General features: G+C 39.1%; 1 protein-coding gene across 1 annotated transcript in view; it reads left to right on the top strand.

The window, feature by feature from the left end:
- Positions 1 to 664: 664 nt before the first annotated feature.
- Positions 665 to 21,762, top strand: part of ptprfb (protein tyrosine phosphatase receptor type Fb) — a 215,589-nt gene continuing 194,491 nt past the window's right edge. Inside the window, exon 1 of the mRNA XM_088085767.1 lies at positions 665 to 1,174. The gene's annotated coding sequence lies outside the window, so the exon portion shown is untranslated. The remainder of the gene's footprint in view (positions 1,175 to 21,762) is intronic.

Raw genomic sequence — 21,762 nt, 5'->3', positions numbered from 1 at the left:
AATTATAAGAAAAAAAAGAAAATAACAGCCACCCAAAAACCTCAAAATTATATTAAAAAAACACCCAAAAACCTAAAAAAAGAAAAAGATTTACATGATTATCAAAATAGTCTGCAATGAATTTCCTGCCAATCATCTGATTAATCAACCAATCATTACAGCTACACTTGCATTGAATGTTTTGATATTTAATTCATAACAAAACATCATATCTAGTACTCTTCATATAATTTTTATGCAAAAATCTTAACCTGGAAAGTAACTAAAGCGTTCAGATCAATGTAGTGAGGTAAAAAGTACAATATTTTCTTTTGAAATGTAGTTAGTTAAAAGTATAGTGACATGCAAAGAAAATATTAGGCTGCAAGTACTTCAAATTTGTACTTAAGTACAGTACTTGAGTACATGTATTTAGTTACACTCCACCACTGGCTCTCCAGCATTTTCTATATCGTGTTTTTTACCTCTAACATCACCTAAGGCAGAGTTTCCTCGTTGCAAATGTGGTTTCATTGTCTCTTTTGAGCAGGTGCATGGCGCAAACAGAGAAATAATGACGGGTTTGAGTCATGTGTCTGGTGCATGTTTTCAGAGGCTGCAGGACTTAAGGGGCAGGAATGAATGGACACAGCGGCGAGTGTAGCCGAGTGAATCCGAAAATCCTGCTGACCGACCTGTATGTGTTTTCACCACAGAGGCAGAAAGAAGCGTGACTGTGAAGGGAGAGACGTAACAACTCCCCTACCTTCCACAGCTCCTTCTGTGGGGAGGACTATGTGCGGACTCACGAATTAACTTGCAAAAAAAGAGAAGAAATTCATTCGCAGGAGAAGAAATAACATTTGTTCTCGCCTTCACGCGCGCAGGCAGCGACACTCAACACTTGAGCGGAGCTGACGTTAACCCGTTAGCAGCGAAACACGGGAGCTGCCACGAATAGATCCAGTATCCACGACCCCGGTCGGCCGACCGGGATAGGACCTCGTGTTCCTCTGGCAGTGGACTCGTATCTTTTCTGCCCGTCTTCTTTTACACTCTGGGTTGGCTCTAACTCTCGTGTTTTGTGGCTGTTCATTACATGAAGTGGATTTTTGTGCTTGCTGCAAACTGAAGACGGGACTAGTGGTTCAGAGAAGGAGAGAAATGCCAACGGCGGTGACAAAGAGGAGATTCAGTAAGTGCACCGTTATCTTTTTTTCAATGTCCCCCATTGAACTTGAGACGCAGCTTTTAGCTCTGCCATTAGCGAACTTGCTCATATTGTGGTAACGGCAGTCATTTGCCTGCTTTTTTAGCGTCTTTTATGAAGAGGAAATACTTTGAAAATGTTTTTTTTTAAAGGTGTAACGGTTAAATATTGCAAGTCTGCACCGTCTGGCAAAACCAGGTCTCCGGCTAAACGCCAGACAGCCACGCACACAGTTTGTTGCTGTTTTTATTTATGCTAACCCTGAATGTACGGCTAACAACAACTTTTATTTCAATACCCGAACGTGAGCGGATAATTATGTGTCTGCTTAAACGAGTCTCGCAGAAATAGTCGGTCATTTTCACCGAATACCACAGAAATGAAGGTGAATGGCACACTTTTCGTCTTAATTACTTATTTCACAAGTGTTTTCGTCACACAAACCTGCGCAGAGTTTGCAATAAACTGAGCGCAGGCACTTTTCAGTCAGCACATTGACGTAGCTGTAGTCTTTGCAGGGATGAAAGCTTCAATCAAGCAGAAAATCTGTCGAGAATCACTATTGAAATAATAAAAAGCAGCTGTGGTGGTCTGTGGTGCGCGAGCTTGTCCTCACCCCTATTTTTTTGTCTAATTGCATTGTCCCATTTTTGACCTTATATTAATGTGTTTTGCCATAAGATGTCATAGCTCTCTCCCAACCTGTCTTTTCCTTCATGTGTGCGCGTGCACGAGTGCGTGACCATGTCAGCGAGCGCCTCCGGCAGATGAAATCTTTTGCTCTTTCTTTATTTAATATCACCACAGACAGGTATCTGAGTTCTTGCGTCCTTTTCTGTTTCAGAAATCTCCTGTAATGTATGTGTCATTCATCTGCCCTTAAAAATCAGTATTACTGCAGCACTGGCTGGAGACAGGTTTGATGTCATGAATTTTCTCCTTGCAGCTGAGGCAGAAGCATTTCAGCAATCAGCTATTAGGTAATTTAATTGTCAAGCCATTTTTTGTGACAGCTTTTGCAGGTGCGCCACTTCATCCGATAGCCTAAAGCCCTCCTGAACAGATCTGAAATAGGGGGAGTGTTTTTTTCCCACTGGGTGGATATACAGAGAGATTCACAGCATTGCATCAAGCCCGCAGCCCTTTTTTGGTTTATTTAAAGAAAGGATTGGAAGCAGCAAGAGTGACATGCTGAAGTAGCCTCATGGCCATCCTTTATCAATACATGAATCCGATTATAGCTGTCACAGACACAATGAAGAGACCTAACCATGAGCCAAACTGTAACAGGATGATACAGGGTGGGTTAGTTTCTTGGAATTGCATCAGAGGCTTTCTGCAACTGAATCCTAGGCCCTGCTGCATGTTTGGGTTTCTAACCTTCGGCTCCTGCTTGCTGAAAAGAAAGTGACATGGTGTATTTCTGCTCTAGATTCAGGGTAATTTAATAGTAAAATGTCATATAGGTGGTAGCTTTCACAGCAGAGGCCTCAGTGGGACAGCATACTGTAAAATATTACGGCTTTTGCATGAGGGCTATTCCGTCGACACCGGAGAATACATGCAGATTAAGCAGCGGAGTCTCACTGTAATTTCTTTCATAATGCAAGTGACTCTCCCTGGTGCTGTTTGGATCTTGGATTCAGTTACCTGTTGTTATCTGTATAGATATTTCATCATTTAAAGCTGTGTTGACAGTGCTGTTAGGTGCCATGCTGCTGAAGCATTAAGGTTTTCCTCAATCATGTTGTAGGGAAGCTGCAGGGTTTCCTTACTGTGTTTATTCTCCTGTTTATTCTCTCATTTTGTGGACTGTGAACGCCATTATGCAGTCAATGAACATTTTGGCATTTTCTTTAAAATATGCTAATATGTTTTAACATGGTTTGGTGTTTATTTGCTGAATACTGACACATTCCCGCAAGCTATTAGTCCTACTTTCTACTCCAACCACTTGAAACCAGAATTTATTCAAGAGAAGACATGACTTATTTGACCTAATCCTCATGACTCCGGAGGGATTACAGGGTGGCCCACAATGGATCACCAAGTTGCTTTCTTCTTTTGTTTCTTGACAGAAGAGTCAACAGTTCATTTGGTGTCTGGTTTTTTTAAAGAATGCCCCTGAAAGGAAATAGCTTGGACCCTTAGCTGGTGACGTCTTCTGTTAGGAGTAAAGCTAGGTTGCATAGAAACAATCAGCATACATCAGCTAGCTCACATTGCAGCCACCTCAACTGTAATGCTTGTTTTGCGGTTTAACTGATACCCAAAAGAAATTTCAGACCTTTTTTTACTCTTTATTTATTTTTGGTTAGTTGATGTATGAAGACTGATGAAGAGGAGAATGTACATTTTATCCGTTTCTTAACTGATTGTGATTAAAATAACCAATATGGATGTAAATAAACTATAAATAGCATCAGAATACCTCTTTGTTTTACTTGTTTTTTGGGTATCGTTCCTTTCATGGAAAAACCTGCACGCTTCTCACGGTCATGGAAAACCTGGAAAAGTCATGGAATAATCACAATTACAAAGTCATGGAATTAGTCAAATTCGTGGAATTTTGTTTTGTGTAAGCAATTGTTTCCGTGAATAGCATTCCATGCTAGGGGTTGTAATCTGTAAGCACTTCCCTTAATCGATTATTGGTAGGATTAATGTTTAATTAATCGGTTAATTATTTGAACATTATTTGTAACAATACCAAATGTGATTTTGCCTCAGCAAAATTTTTTTCATATACTTTGCATTGCATAGTCTATCGATTAATCAGTTGAATTTCACATGTTTAATTAAAGTAATTGCAACCGATTAATTGATTGTCAATTAATTGTTGTCATATCTATTCCATACAATGGAACATAATGGCAAATTTATTATCTGGAGCTGGCGACGTATCGTTGCTCTAAAATGCGTAAGTGTGTGACAAAGAGAATTTTGACAAATAATTATCAGTAATGTGGATATAATTGGGTTAGATGTCGGTCTGCATTCAAGGAATTCATTGTCCATTAATCTGTCGATTATTTTCTCGATTAATCAATTAGTTGTTTGGTAAAAAATATCAGAAAATGGTAAAAAACCTCTTTCCCCAAGATGACGTCCATAAATGTCTTGTCTTGTCCACAACCCAAAGATAGAGGAGCAAAGAAACCAGAAAAAATAATTCACATTTAAGAAGCTGTAATCAGAGAAGTTTGACTTTTTTTTCTTAAAATATCACTCAAAGCGATTGATCTGATTGTCAAATTAGTTTGCGATTAATTTAATAGTTGAAAAATAATTGATTAATTAATAATAATCAAATTTAAGGCAAATAAGGGCGCAATCTAAGTATGGAAAATAACTTTACCTTACTTTAATGCCATCTTCAAAACCCTGAAAAGACCACACTTATTATATTACGATATCCAAAATCTAACACAACAACTTTTCTCATATCACAATATCAATATGATATTAAATTGTTGCCCAGCCCTGAGATGGAGTCTGATATGTTTGATAAAGACTGGGCTACTTGGGCAAGAAAAAAAATGACTGAATTCCTTGAAAAGCCATGAAAAAGTTTTGAAATTTTGTCCATTAAAATGTCCTGGAACCCTGGGCCTGCCAGTAAATTTGGGAGCGACATCTGTAACTGGTGTTTCATTTTGAACACTGGTGGCAGTGCTATTCTCTTTTTCAACTTTTCAGTGTCAAATTTTGCCTTTGTTTGGGTTTATTCACATTTGCAATGCTCTATCTGTTGTGTTTGTTGTCCCGGGTAAATCCTTGGCCTGTGTGAGCATTTTGTATGCAGTTGTGTTGGGTATTTCCTAGCAGGCCTGGTCTGGGGCTAGTAGCCAGAGCATCTGCCTCAGCTTCCTTGTATGCCGGTGCTCGCTGGCAGAGGCCGGGCTGAATGGCACTGTTAAAGAAAACCAGCTCCTCTGTGGCCACACACTGAAAAACCACTCGGCACAACCCTCTCCCGACTGACGCTTTCTCATGCTTTCCATATGGGTAAAATCTTGGTAATTTCAGGGCCCCGGAGTTATAATGAGAGGTTTTGCCCTGAGTGTGTTGGTCTGTGGTGGGCGGGATCAGCGTTTCTCGGCTTTATGGGGGATTATAACTGCTCTGAGATGCCTCACTGGCCCACTGTCAGGGCGTTGGCACAGAGAAACCGAGAACTCTTTTTAACTAGGGAAACTGGTTCAAACTGGTTGTGATCGGACTCTTTGGCATGGGGGGCACAGAAGCCAGACGATAGTTTAAAGCTGCAAATCAAGCTAGTTACTGTTGAATTCAGCTTCAGCTACAGATAGGAAGTGTGCTGAATTTCTGCTTAGACATCAGTTTGCTTTACTCTTCCCTCTATATAGGGACCCCGCAAGCAATCGCCATTGTCCTGTTTAGCATCCAGTCCCCACATAAAGGCAGGCTGCTCTTAGTAGTATGCTTGGTGGATTTTTAACAATGCTTGTTCCTTAACGTCAGCCACATAAAGGCAAAGAGTGATTTACTACTCTGTCTGCAAGGGTAATGTTGGAGCAATTTGACTGCTGATTGAAACCAGGTCTCCCATTTCAGAGTCCACTGGTGGCATTATAAACCATTTACACCGATGTTTTACAGGGCACCCCTGCAATGGGGAAAGTGGAAACAGACGCACGGCCTAAAAATGGCCCACGCTACCACAAGAAGCCTATTTTTATCCATTCCTGGTGTGATTTGTTGTCTTTACTTCAAAGTATGTTGGTGCAGCTGATTGAAGTGGTGAATATGGATGACATTGAAAGGTCAAATGTTAATCAGTCCTGTTTCTCATTTAAGCACAAGGACCTCCGGTATATAAGGGGTCCGTCTGCTTTGGATTATGCAGCCTTTTCTGCGAGCGTTAGAGCTTTTTTTTCCTGCAGCCATAAACGCGTGAGTCAGAGCTGCAGTCCAAATTCTGTGTAGATTGGCTCAAGCAATTTGCTGTGTCGAGACCTTATGACTTCTTTGCACTTGTTCTGTATCAACATATGTTAGGAGGTAGCCATTACTTAAATGGACCAAGCAGACTTAATTACATTTTTACCACCTAAGCCTTAAAAAACACACAACTCATTACAGAGTCAAAGTGCTGCTGAAGAGCAAGAGGAGAGAGAGTGCAAAGACTAACGAGTGAAGGACACTGAAACTTGATTGCCGAACCTTTAGGATGCCAGTTTTCTGTTAATGCCACTGTTAATGACTAAAGCTCAACATTAGCTGCAGCTGCTTCACAGTGAAAGCATTCCAGTAAAGATAATTAGCTATATTGTGAAGCAGCTACAGTGTGTGTTGAGTTTCAGTCATTAATAGTGCCACAATTAAATTTTATTAGCTTTGGGGAAAGGTTAAAGGTCGTCTGACGCTGCATTTGGATATTTTCTTTTTGTCTTTGTGAACCGATTGCCTTTATACAACTGATAAAGTTAAGATATCACCATCATAATAACTACACTTGGCATTAGAGCTGCGTGATCATATCATATTTGCTCAATTGACTTGGATATGTCACACAAATACACAATTTTAGAAATCAAAGATAAGAAGTAGGTCAAGGTTTCAAGTCCTCAGCTTACTACGAGCTGACTGCTCAAAAATATCACTGCTCTTTTTTGCCGTCGAGAGATTTTCTGATGTGAGAAATGGAACTTTTAACTGTGAAATATCATAATCACAATATGCAGTTAGCCGCCCATTGGTATGCACAACAAAGTCTGCAGTGAGATGTAGAAACTGTTGCTATTCATCTGCTGTCCCTGTGATCTCGGATGGTCCCAGATGGCTTTGCATTCTCGCCACACAGGCCATCTAATTAAAACTTTTAACCACCAAACACATAAAAATGGATTGTGTACAGGTGTTGCGATTGTTTTAGTATTTATCCTTGCTTGCCATATAAGGATACTTGCATATCTACTTGCTCATTTTACCTCTCTGCATTGACATTTAAGAGGAATTATGTGAAGCATTTCATTTTGTGTAGAATGCTCACTGCAGCTGTAAATGGTTGAGATAAGATACAAAAAGTGTGTTTACCAAGCTTGTCTTAACGTCAGTGGCATTACTAGTACAACCACGTGAGATAGATTATTATTTTTGTCCAAACATAGTACTTACAGGTTTATGGGCGCTTAATGAGTTTAGTGCTTTCTCATGACATGTCTGCTGGTAGTGTGGGAAGACTGCTTTTTCATCAAGGTAATAAACACAATGCAGTGTGTGTGTCTGCAGTGCCTAGCCTTGCTGTTTTTGTGATCAAAAGAAAATATTCTAGACCTGAAATAATAAGCCTTTTCAATTATTGATTAATCATTAAGCAGACAAAACAAATATTTGCACTTTCTGGCTTATTAGTTGTGAGGATTTGCTGCTTTTCTGAGTTATTTATCATTTTGAATATTTATGCTTTGGACTGCTCAGTTAAAACAAGCAATTTAAAGACTTTAAGGCTGTACAGATTTATGGGTCGGTCGTCAGTTTTTGGCTGACATTCACCTTGTGAACTGCCATTGGCCCTTTGGCAAATTAGATGGCATTCATGGTACTCACTGATGCAGATGCCGATGTTTTTTTCTGTTGTGTCACATTAGTTTTGCACAGGCAAAATTTGGCATCCCATGGACAATAGAAAACATGTTTGAGACAAAAAGACATCTTCCTCTGGATGCTGTCCTGAAGAAAGGATACAGAAAACTCACTATCGAAGCGAAGGGGGAAACACCCTAATTTTTCCCTGATAATGCTACATCGTGAAAAACAAATCTGTTATGACGGTCAGGATGAGAGCTAGTTAACAGCAGCCAGAACTGACAGCTAACGGAGGTTACATCGAGTTACATTATGATTCATTCAAGCTCTCTTCGGTACAAATGAGTATTGAGCGAAGTTACATTATAACGTTGTCATGATGTGTTCAAATGTAATCTTGTAAATGTAGTATTTGGCATGAAACTTGAATACAAACAGTTGCTTGACGGAGGGATTTGTTGATGTTTTCACAGCAATATAGTAAAAAGGCGTTTAAATCAGTTATTTAAGAATGTTTTTATGTGAAAGATGGTAATTTTATGGTAATGTGTAATGAAGGGCTGAATGACTTAGAAACATATGAGGTATATATAATGAACATTTCTGTGTTTCCATGGCTCAAAAGGGGGGATATTTAACAACAAAACAAAGTATGTAACAACAGCAAAACATTTGTATTGGCTAAACCAAGTTGTTATTTTAAACATGGCCAGAATTTTATAATTGTTGCATTCCTAGAAAACATCATCTGGGGTTCTCAGAACTTGTTAATCAAAGGTTAGTATGGGCTTGCCTTGCGCAGTAGCTTGATTCTCACAATATCACTAAGTTTCTGCAAACGTTACAGACACAAGCACACAAGAATCCACCTTGTGGCTCCAAGTAACATGTTTGTGTCAGCATCACCATTGGTACGGACCAATCAGCGTCTTGCAAAGGGCTAGCTGGCAGCTGTGGGTTTGATTTAGGTGTGTGTGATGAAACAGGAAGGCGACTGTTTGTTCAAAACAATAATGGCGACTTCCAAATAGGTTGTTGTAGATTCTGCAGTTACATCAGTTACATCAGAACTGAAGAGCATTCATTGAAAAAAGAGCAAATAATGATACTGAAGGATTTTCTCGATGGAAAAGATGATTTTCCTCTGCTCCTGACTGGCCCCTGATAGACGGTGATAGACAGATGGTTCTTCCTGCCTTCATTACCTGCCAAGCATTTTTTTGAAAGTGTCTGCCCTTTTGCCAACAGTTTGCAGTGACGGTTTCTCACACAGTTCTGTGTAACAAACCATCTGGCACGTTAGGTTAAGTATCGGCCTCATATTATAATTTATGGGTTTGACCATTTAGAACATGAGGAGATTAATAAATGGTACCAAAGTTCAGTGTAACCTGATGATAACAAGAGTTCTTGGGGGATAACAACACATCGTACCCTTTTACTGTATAAAATAATGGACATAGCTGCTGTGATGTCACCCACTGGTTTGTGGACTGTTGTTGTGAAGCCTCATATTAGGCGTTTTGGCCATCTTCATTTGGTTTTTGGAGACAGAAGTGACCATATTTGGATGAGATGGAGGAGTGATGGGTGACATACCCTTAATTGTGTAACTTTGGGCCTTAATAAAATGTAAACAGGTGAATTATAAAAGAATATACCCCATACAGCTGCTGTGAGTGTTGAAATAAGCTTCAGAAACCTAAACTGTTTTGTGAACCAGGCTGTAAACATGTTTATTTCTGCTGTAAAGTTGTGCATTTTAATAATGGGGGATTTACTTTGTTTTGGAGCCAGCCTCAAGTGGTCATTCGATAAACTGCAGTTTTGTCATTTCCACACTGGCTTCATTTTGCAGCCTTGGAGGTTGCTGCTTGATTGAACTCTTTAGTATCATTTAAAGCAGCGTGCTTGATCTGATACATGGGATGAATCAAACAGTTGACTCCATTTACTCAGTATTCGTCAAACAATGCGGTGGTGTTCAGCTGAAGTGATCCTGTTTTGACACCACATGTGGTTGTTTTTGTTGCATTGTAAAGCGCTGCTTTTGTTTTGTGTCATCATGCTGAGAAACCACTCAAAAAGGGACAAAACTGTTGGTTCATTATGCGCTCTCAAATATTATACTTTTATACTTTCATAAAGTTGAGTGTCATAGTAAATTGAAAAATGAAATATGAGACTCATTCTCAGGCAGTCCTTATTGTTGCAGTGTTAAAAATATATAAAATGGTGATGCCACTATAATGCATAAAATCCAACTGCGAATTTTATGAATCATTAGAGCCCAAATAGCTTCATGTCTCTACAGTTGCCACTTGTGGGTTATTACATCTTTTGCTTGAGATCCTAACGCAGATTATGTATGGATTCTCATGCAGGTTTATGACACAGTGTTATCACTGCATCTGTATCGGTAAAAATACCAGGGAGTTGACAGGAACATGCGACATGCGTGTAAGACCTCAGTGCTTTGGCTTTGCTCAGTCAGCAGAAGTGCACAGATGACGTACTCTTTCATGTCAGACAAATGCTCGATGTGGACAAATGGAGCAGCAGCTCAGCGGCTGGTGTCATTCATTTTGCTTATCATTGTCAACCTATTCTTTCCAGGTTCTCATCTAATTAAACCCCCCCCCCCCACACACACACGCGCACAGACTATACTAGAATTGATGCAGAATATTACATGAAGGTCAAGCTGTCAGCAGTCTTATCAGGCCGGACTTAAATGGCAAATAATTCAATGCTTCAAAAATGGAACAAATGTGACAGATTCACACAGCTTATTTAGATTAAATGTTGAACGCGATGAACAATGAGCATGTTCTCACGCTGAGCTTGGCCTGGATTCTCAATGTTTATCAACAGCACTATATATCACCAGTGTAGTCAAGCAAACCTACACTTTGAGAGATGGAAAACATGCCCTTCTACTCTTGCATTTATTGTCCAATATTGACACTTAACATGCTGTAACACTTGCCTTTGCATAACTGACAATTGCATAGAAATCTGACATTTGACAGTCATGAAGCTATTCTTTATTTATGTTGTTTGAGAACCAATCGTGACTTTGCATGTTTTAGCTTGCACTCTTTCTCACATTGGAAGGATGTCAGCACGTCTTAGTTTTCCCTGTTATTTTTTCTTTAAAAGCTTCTTCCCTCCAGGGAGTCTCTGTCCAAGTCATTACCAGTTTTGGCGAGAATATGGTTATACAAGCACACGGACAGTCAGAGATTTAGTGTGCGCTTTCAGGTGCAAAAATCATGCTGACTGACTCAGCATCAAGACACTTTGTCAGGCCACTCCACCAGGTTGCTTTTAGCTTATGGGAGAGGTGAAGATAGTCCACGGCTTTAAGTTGGAACCATAATGCTTTTAGAAGGCTAACTTTATGGCTATTGTGTCAAGACAAGCCAAAGCGGTTTTTTGCTTATAGAAGCAAAAATTCAGCAGCTGACCATGTGTTGATTGTAGCAGTAAAGACTCTGACACAGGAACCCTCATTGCCACTAGCTGGGTGGCTAAAGCACAACAGTGAATAGCAGAAAAGTGCATGCCTTGCACTCCGTCTGCCCCGCTGATATGGCAGATGGATAGGATTTTAGGGAGTGGGGGTGGGGCACTTTGGCAGTGAGGGACAGAGATGACAGCTCCTCGTCCGTGGAGGGCTACCAAGGGCCTTGGCTCTGAGCACCTAGTGTGTCCTCCTGACAGAGCCTTGATGCCATCATAGACCATTAGCGGTGACAGCATGTCATCATGTCACGCTTGAGCTCATGGTCAAGCAATGAATAAGTAAGAGCAGCAAATAAAGATGGCACACTTAAATAAACATGATTTCGCTAATACCAGACTGAACATTTCGTCTCTCTTATCTGCATCACTTTTACAGTAAATCTCTCCTGAGTTTATAAGCCGCACAGATGATCCTTCATTTGCAATATTTCCAATGCTGTCCAAAAGTCGCAGCCTGTAGCTTTTGCTTCAAGCATATACTATCTAGAGAGCCCTCAAAGCCAGTGTTTGGGTTGTTTTTCAAGATGACATGATTTGATTTAACCCGAATGTATGACACAAGTGAAGAGTGGTGACTCTAATAAAGCCATGTAATGCAGTAATTCAGCCACTGAATTAAGGTCTGAGCAAGGCTTCAAAAGAGTGCTGTCCTCACAACTCAGAAAAAATTTAAAGACTTAAGTATAAGGCTACTTACTGTGAATAATTTACTCTTGGAGCTGTAGCTTTTGCTTGTCAAACGCTGAAATATGGGAGAAATTTTTCATATGGTCGGCCTATAATTTATCTTAAAGGTCTGAGCTGTTAACAAGTGATGTGGTCTTAAATTGTGAGAAATTTGAGATTGTTGTCACAGTCAATTTATCCACAAACATGCCTGTGACTGTTCATTCTCTTTTCCTTGATAACATTGGAATAAATTAATAAACTTGAGTCCTATTCGCAGGGGAATAGTATTACCAGGAGACCTTGTGTGATTTTGAAATTTCCACCGTCTGTTTTTTTCGTGCGTCACATTTGCACAGGATAAGCGATGTCTGTATTTTTACTGACATTATTCCCTTGATATGATGCACACAGTCATTTGTACCACCACTCTACACAACACAGAGACACTAAACAGCATCACTAGCAGTGTTGTTCAGTTAGACTCCTTTTTTCTTCTTAAAATGGGTTAAGCAAACAGAACCAATTCTGCCACACATTGTGACACGTTATCCATCTTATCATCTTTGGAGACTTCACTCTTCTGATTGATTTGAGCTTGCTTTTTCTGCAACTGGGTCTCCATGCTCCGTAGTGAGATGAGCCTCCTACTGCCAAAATGCTGTCAAAACTTTGAAATTGTCAGGGAAGCGTGGAAGGAACAGAATACCTAAATGCGACCCCACATCACAATTATGCCGATTTGCTTGCGAATAATATTGTCACACGACCTTTGTGTTTGGCAAAATATGTTAGCTAATTTGCAGTTGAGGTACCCGGCTGATACTAGTTCAGTGTAAATGGAGCTATAGTTTGGGATATTTCCAAAATGAACATATAAAACACAAAGGGATGCACATGTACAATGTTACCCACAGAATTTGCAAACCTGTTGTGTGTACCCTGAGTCACAGGGTGGACAGTTGATGAGTTGATCTGATCAGTTTTGATCAAATCAGATGGGGGGAGGAGCATTTTGCTGTTCCATCTGTGCCCAGAGTATGCTCTGCGCTTCGAGACTGTGGTGCAATGAATAATGGAATGGTATATATATTTCAATAGTTCTTCTAATGGTCTAATGGTCAAGCTCCAAAAACCAAAAATCAGCAGATGGCAGCAGATGTTGTTGTGTTTTGGCATGCTGCCATAAATAAATAAATGTGTGGGAAATCCTGAAAGATTTTGTCATTAGATTTTGAACTCTGTTCAAAACTCTGTAAACTCTGTAAATACTGATATAAAAATAATGTTATCATTATCGCAGATAATCTTGTCCTTTGAGCCCATCAAAATAAGTGGTGTACTGTCTAACCACTTGCATCCTTCATTTTTTTTTTCCAAAATACCTTTTGAAACATAAGACACATAACTATTCTCCAATGCTTGTTATGTAAGTCAAACCAGTGTGATATTTCTTGAATTAATCACATAGTATTTGAAGCTGAGAAAATTGCCCAGAGATAAGGCTGAAATTCGTAATACTTTACATCACAGACATGGTTTTACTGTTCCACTCTCATATCTCTGCACAAGTAAATGAAGTAACAGGGAATGAAGAATCACTGCTGGGGCTTTTGAACTTGCTTTTAATGGAATGTCCACACAGTGACCGAAATGATAAGTTGTTTCCCGTATCCTGTTTATATATAAATATGGGCTATGATAATATAAATGACCCAGTAGGTAGTTGCACATTACCAGCATTCATCAGACTCACATAAGTACGTTTCAAGGTTACACATTGTAGTGCAGAGCTGTCAAATTTTCCCTAACTGTAGTCAGAAAGTAATGGAATATCACAGCATGAGGTTACAGAACGGTTTAGGTGGAGGAAGGAGGGGAACTCATTTGGCTCTATCGGTAATAAATAGAATTTATTGTATATTTAATGTTTATGAACACTAGATAAATAGCTGCTTTCCATTTCAACAAGGTCTACAGGTTATGTTCCACTGCGGCACATCCATGGGTGCTGTGAATCCTTTATATATATTTATAGGGACAGATATACGAGCACAGACCATTCACTCAAACCTCAAATACTACATATCATAGCATTTACAGCCTGAGCTAATTTGCAGTGTTTATTGCTAGACGGAGTTTTATTAAAGAAAAACAGGGCCATACAAAATACATATGCCATTACACAAGATACAAACATAAATATTAAATACACATTAAAGTAAATGTGCCATAAAAGTACATAAAACCCAGCAGGATGACACCTGATCATCCATAACTACGTGCCTGATCAGATGCAGAAACTTGGATATAAAGTTGATCCTAGTTGTGATCCATTGCAATTCATATTTGCGGATAAGGAGAAGGTAGAAAGCGGTCAGTCCAAAAGAGGTTTTATGAAAAATATTTTACAGTTCCCCATAGATCAACCGAGAATATGTGAGCTAGAAATGTTTAACTGTGTTGTTGAATACCAAAGAAAATCCTGAGAATGTAGGTTTCCATTTATACATTTAATGATGTTATTGAATCCTAACATAAATAGTTTCTTTGGACCATGGCAGCAGTGAGATATTACCAACTCCCAGTACCAAATTGTTATTGCATGGTTAGATAGCATCTTAAGAAAGTATATCAAGCTTTTTTGGACAAGAAAGGTCTACAGGTCTACACCCCAACCAGTACTTGATTTTGAAAGCAGATACCAGGGTTGCACCGCTCCAACGTTTTCAGTCCTGACACCTGTGCTTTGAATATTGGTCGATACAGAGTAACGATCTGAGTGTTAAATTCAAAAGCTATATGCCTCATTTTGTGGAAGTGACTGGGATCATTACTCCATGTGTAAGGCAACATCAGGGCTGACTTCACCATTGCTTTCCAAGCTTTGTTCAACAGAATTTAACACTTACTTAGATGTAAATCTGAAATACCAACAAACTGCTGACAGGTTTGTTGTTACCTTGCTTACCTTCCTATGTGATCTACCAGTGCACTGCTGATGCATGACGTAGTACACATACGTTCAAAGAGATGGAAAGAGAGAATCAGTTCATTTTAATTTTAATTTTATTTTTTTCATTGTGAAATACTTTGATAACAGAAAAAGTGAAGACGAGTAAAGGGACATATGAGCAGACAAAATAGATTATATAAAGAAAAACAGAGACAAAGGGTAAACCATTGAGAAAACGAAGAATCAGAGTGAAAAGAAAGGCCCCATTTTTACGATATCTCATCCAGCTTATTTGAGTCAGTATCAGCCTAATATCAGTTTTGAATTTGTTAAGCCGATACCAATATCACTGTTTAAGAGTTTAAAAAAATCAGTTCTGGATATATTGGCTATTATTAGCATTATTATTATTATTATTATTATTATTATTATTATTACTATTATTGTTATTGTTTTTGTCATTTATATTTAACACAATTTAAACAATTATTTTCAATAAGAATCCTTTAAATTTTATGTTGTAAGCAGGACATTTTTATCAGAAATTGAGTGCTCTCTGAAATGTACCATAAAAATTCCTGCTAGTCACTGACCAAAATAAAAAGCAAAAACCCATATAACATTATTAAGCTAGTTTCGGTTGTATATATATTATTTTTGTTCTTTACAAAAGACAGCATATGATCTGGTAATGTCATAAATATATCCACTCAACTAGTATTCTACCCACTCTGTAAAATTGCTTGATTCCTTGAAACTGTCATAGGCAAGTCAATTAATCATTTAGTGAAATGATGCATAATTCTTACTTGAATGGATGCAGTTGTTTTCCTCTACTGTAGGTATTTGGCCATATTGTATCCCTACCCAACAGACTAACAATAGTTTACTGTAGAACAGGCGCTGCCATCTTCATCATCTTAACCGGGTTATTGTCAGCACTGAGTCATTATGCTTCATAACGTGATTTTTGGAACCCCTTGGTCGCAGTTCAAACATTTTCCTTCACTGCCACCCTTTGTTTCTGTCTACCAGGAAGAGTCAAGAGAACCCTATGGACTTAGCAAGGTGAGATCCATGCCGCAGCTCCTCTAAAAGGGCAATGATTCATGAGCCTGGCTCTCCTGTCCCTGGGGCTGGGAGGAATAGCTGGCATTATCTTCTGCAAATGGGTTTGAAAATGCTCTTGGCCAGGTTGACCAGGGCACTGATTTATAGCTCAAGATGCGCTGAGCGGTTAGGCTCTCTTCTCCAGCATAGGTATGAGCACTCACCACGGCTGCATGCATGGACACGCACACACACATGTATATGCACACCTCCCCATTTCAGTGCTCACAATCTGTGCATCTCCAGTTTGTGCTGGTCATGTATTTAGAAGAGAAAAAGAACTAAATTCATGATGCCAAAGTTGTGGAGTGAAAGAAGTAGCCTATTGTTCTTAATACGTCAAGCACAAGGATAAGCAGTTTTTCCACCTATATCTTTCTCTGTCAAGGCCTATATAGAGATATGAACCTTATCCCTGACATGAAGTAGGAACCACTGTCAAAGAAATAGAAATTGCTTCCTGAAAATTGTTGCTTTTAATCTTGAATCTGGAGATAAAACTCTTCTCTCTGAAATAGTGTGAAATAGTGTGGTTAAGCCCTTCTGGATAGTTGAGTCTTAAGAAAGGCTGCTGATTGCTTTGTGTGTCTTCCACCCTAATAAGCTTTATATCCATGTCTGAGCTTCGGAGCCTCCCAGCAGTTCCGAATTTTCTCCTTTCAGACAGGTAATGTTGCCTACAATGTTTGAGATAATTAATTGACAGAGTAAACTGAAAATGTTTGAAAAAGCTTGAGTCGCTTGAAATGGCGCCGATTTATTCAAAGCCTTCGATTGTCACAAAGCAATTAGCGTGGCAAACAACTTCACTAAGGCTCCTCAGAAGGGCTATGAATTTTCTAGTCCTTCATAAGTCGGGACAAACTCCTGTCTGATTCCCACGCTGGTTCCTCTGCTTCTCACGCAAGCAGGCATCAGACTCATTATTAAGTCAACAAGGATTATGAACTGACTGATTGTAAGTGATAATCATGACGGAATAACCAGTCTGTTTTCACATCAAGCATGTTCTTTCCTGTGATTGTGTTTAGCCTTTTCTCATCAGAATAGCAGGGCCTGGCAGAACCAGGGGGGTGGGAAAGTCAGGCTGCAAACAAGGGTTGCACAAACCGGATTTGACTTACTTTGTGAAGCGTTTAAAATGCAAGCTGACAGGGAATGTTTTAGCCAGCATCACCTGCTTCTTGTGTTGCAGTCCGCCCCATTAGAAAATTCCCAGTCCTGTCTCACCATTGTTACGTAAGATCTACATAAAGGCAGAGAAGGAGCTCACGTCTCTTCTCACCAAGAAACCCTCCAGAGGATCAGCGGCAGTTGCTTTGGGTTTTAATGAGTGGCAGCTAAAGTCTGTAAGTCTCAGAGGTCTCCACATGGTGTCTGTCCACACTATCATCCATCTTCTAAACCTCCTCCGCCTCCAACCCCCCCGTCAGAAAATCACCTCTTCCAAGCTGGATGCTAATGTTTCTAAATGGTGTACTTACAAGTGGATTATTTAAAAGGCTATGTGTCAGACAGATCTTTATCTGGCGGCCTGGCAGCTTGACTCGGACTCACTCAGCTTCCTGTCTCTGCATGTTGATTAGCTTGTTTTGCTCCCCTTTCCTTGCTTTGTTGTGTAGTCGTCTGTGCTAACTCACCTCGTGATTTGGGAAACCTAGAGAACTCCAAGGTTAATGGTTAATCCTTTGCTTGTGGTCTTCTTGTCTTTTATGGAACTGAATGGAGCACAGTGAGGATTAGTCATGTGTTTTGTGCATAAAATACAGAATGTGATGATTATTTACATTCATTTTTAAAGATAATTTACTGAATGCCTCTTGTTTAAATGGCACGTAGATCAGGGTAGTGAAACAAAGGTAATGCATTCGAGGCTGTGTATTTCATGAAAAATCTTTAATACAGTTGGGCACAATTAGAATCAGGGAAGTAGAATCCCACATGCAGAGTGAGAAACACATAATAACTCCCACAATTTGCCAACAAATGTCAGTTATTTCCCACATCCAAAGCTGTTAAAGTGGGATGACTTTACAGTTTTATTTAGAATTTGTAACATAAGACTAATTATTGCATGTTTTGCAGGTTAAAGTAGCTGTCTTGTTTTGCCCAGTGAATGTTTACATTTTAAAAAGCATTGCATTTTATGTCTGCATATGCCACCAGCAAGCCATCACGATAAGAGTAGGCGTAGTATGTTAATTTTACTACAGGAGAGACCTGATGTTCTCTGCAATTAGGTGGAAAAACATATGTGCATATATCATCATTGGCAGGTGGTCAAAATAAAGTTGGATATTGGCAGTAATCCAATATTATGCATCCCTATTGTATAATTGGGCTTAAATTTAATTCTTTTTGTCGTAAAAAGTCTTAAATCTGACTTGCCTGTAGCTGTAGCAGCCCTGTTTGAGGATTTTGATCTCTTTTAACCTTTTGATCAGCTTACTGTTGCTTGGCAAAACATTGTTGGCAACTTTACCCTTGATTGTGGTGCTTTGGAGATAAAGCAAAGCAAGATAATATTTCTAAGGGCATTTATTCAGTGATATTCAGCTATTAAAATTTAACAGGAACCTTCATGCTACATTTTGCTGTGCTTTCATTTTCAAAGTAAATGGAAAAGTGCATCGATAGAAGCAGACATGATTGCTTTTCATATATGAAACTGAAGTGACAGGGTGAGAAGTCAAGACATGCCCACCCAAACAAAGCCTACGAGATGAAGCTGATCTAGGAGAAGCCCAGTGCAATATTTCAGCAGCCTGTACACCTTTCGTAGCATTTTATCCTCATTTTTCCCCCACAATTTGTAGGGACTTTCATGACACCACGTCTTGTTTTATACTCAGCTCTTTGTACTAAAAACTGATAAAAAAGAATTCTAATGCAAGTACAATGGCTTGACAACAAGGCTCACCAATAATATGCAGCAGCATGGCCAAATAAGGTATTTCTCACTTTTGCTTGCTACCAGTCTTATCTATGCTTTTGTACCTGCACAAAGCAGCCAGACACTTTGATCTGATCTGAAAGTAATGCGCAGGCATACTTTATCTGCCAAAGGAAGCACCACAGCCAAACAAACAACCATCAAAGTAAAGTCCAGCAAGTTGGAGGAATAAGTGAGATTATTTTAATTGAAAAATTAATTGGAGTTCTAATTGGCTCTTTCTGAGGTAAACCTTTGGATGATATCTCTTAGAAAGTATGGAACACTATAGGACACTAAACAGTCATACGAAGCGTTTAAATGATAATTGTGTGAATTAGGGGCTGACTTTGAAAAGGACATAAGACAAGAGTCTATGGACTGTATGCAGTTTAGTTTGTCCACAGGAACGTAGTTCATGAAAAGGGTTGAAAGATTTGATGGCAAATGATAGATGCTCCCACCTACAATTTTTATTAGTCCACTAGCCCTTTGATGTTGGGTTGAATCCAATCTGATATATAGAAACTCCTAAATGATGCAGCTCCAGAGTGCACACATAACTTTAAGTGGGTCTAATTTAAGATCAGTAAAGCATTTTAAAATATCTTTGACAGCTGCAACGCTCTGCAGTAACACACTATAGCCATCATTACTGCTGTCTTTTCATGGTTTTGTGTTATATTTTATAAAGAACATGGATTCGTATTAAGTTCAAGGAGTGTTAGTTAGTCATCCTTTCTTTCTCTTCATCACGAGCATGAACAAGATGTTGAAGTTTATGTAGCAAAAAGTTAAATTTGCTCACCAATTTATGACATTAATCACCGGTAATTGATTGTAACTGCAGTCTTCTTGCTGTCAACATTGTGCATGCATTAGGTAATGAATGCAGTGTTTTAAAGAGGTTCTGTTAGGGGTGTGGGGAAAATTTGATACAGCATAATATTGGGATATATTGCGTGAAAATCGAAGGCATTATCAAATAAATTAGTATTATTGCAAATACAAAGTCAACTTTTGGTAGCATACCAGAGTAATAAAATCAATTGTTTTTTCAATCCACTAGATACAGGTTGCTGCAAAATTGGATTGGAGAATTGAAGTGAGAAAACTTCTTTTTGGATCTTTTTGGATTTAAGCAAATGTTTACAAAGTTTTCCTTTGGTAACATAATTTGTAGTTAAAAGGAAATTAGTAAATTGCGATGTTTTGCAATTACAATAACCTGTGTCTATAATTTTAGTGTCCTTGGGCCGGCACCATGATTTCTTTCCACTGAGAGTTCCATGTGTAGAATTTCCATTAACAGATTAGTCCAGTGACATAGTGACAGGTCATGTGGTGGTTTCCAACGAAGGGTGAGGATCTATTAGGAGGGTTAGTCCTGCCAATGGCAACCAATGTGAGAGCATTGTGCAAAGTGGCGGCAATGAGTTAGTCAGTGGGATAAACAAATGCACTATAACATGCAGCACAACAAACCACAGAAAACCTCATATTACAACACACACAGATACACACACACACACGCAGTTAGGATGTCATTACCATATCTTTACATAGCAAACAGTGGTTTTCTGTTTATAAATGCTCTGAATATCGCATATGGACTCTTTAATGAATGTTCAAATGGAAGTAGATGGTGTTATATATATTGATCCATCAAAAAAATGGCTGGATTGGACCTGATCCTATTTGGGATATTCATCTAACAACATAGGAAATTCTGACCATCAGAATTTGGCTGTAGCAGTCTGAACCAAATGGTTTTATAACTAGATTTGTATCTGTTTACTTGCAAAATAGGGAACAAGGTTATGGATGCGGGGACTTTCCATGCCTTGGGGTTAACTGAATTAAGGTCCCTAGTTTTGGTTGATAATCAACAATCCTGAGTCCTCCAAAATGCCAACAAACAAAAAATGATTTATAAGACGAGCAAAAATAATTTGTGGTCGTCTGCATATTCATTGCTGACTTGTCCCATTATTCAGAGGCTCATTTACATTTTAAGCAGCATATCATGGTCAAGGACTGTGTGTACTTCCTCCCATGAGCCTCTGGAGCATCCCAATGAGTTTACTCTTTGAGGGAAGAGATGAGGCTATTGATTAGAGACAGCCTGACCTGTGGCGGTGGCAGACGCGCAGTCACTCACTTCTAAAGCTTGAAAGGGACACGCAGCACTGATTGACCTTGTTCAAACTAAATTAAGACAACAAAAAGCGTTAGCGTTTATTTTGTAGTCATCATCTAATATGCATTAATAACTTAATTGGTTTTGTCAGATCAATGGATTTATTCCACTGTGAAGTTTTTTTTAGAAAAGGCAGGCCTTTCAACTTCTGATTCGCCATGATGCCTTGCCAATTATCTCGCTCCCTCCGGCTTTCATCTGCAGGATTTTTTTGTCACAGATGTTAAGTTCCAGTAAATATTTGTCAATAATATGTCAGTCCGTCTGGGTTGAAATATGACATGTGTTGCTTTGGATGTGTGACAATCTAAATATCAGCAACAAGTGTGACTGTCATAAATTGTGACAGGTCTTAATGACTGGTTGTGAGATGAGATCACACCATCCTTGATTTTGAGCCAAAGGACAAAATGTGTAGATTGCAAAAATCCTGATCCTTCTAGAGAGTCATGTTTTCAGTGCCACAGACAAACCGCTCTGTTAGAGATGTGTTGGACATCCATATATTTTGACAGTGGGGGCACGAGACTGATAAATTATCTGCTGATAAATTGGAAAATGTAATTACCAGCCTATTATTTTTCCAATAATGGAATTTCAGCAGGTAATTACAACCAACCAATATTAGA

The sequence above is a fragment of the Plectropomus leopardus genome, chromosome 12 (genome assembly GCF_026936395.1).
Source record: "Plectropomus leopardus strain MGB_pleo_1.0 chromosome 12, ASM2693639v1, whole genome shotgun sequence".
Classification (NCBI taxonomy): domain Eukaryota; kingdom Metazoa; phylum Chordata; class Actinopteri; order Perciformes; family Serranidae; genus Plectropomus; species Plectropomus leopardus.
This window is presented reverse-complemented; position numbering and strand designations above follow the sequence as displayed.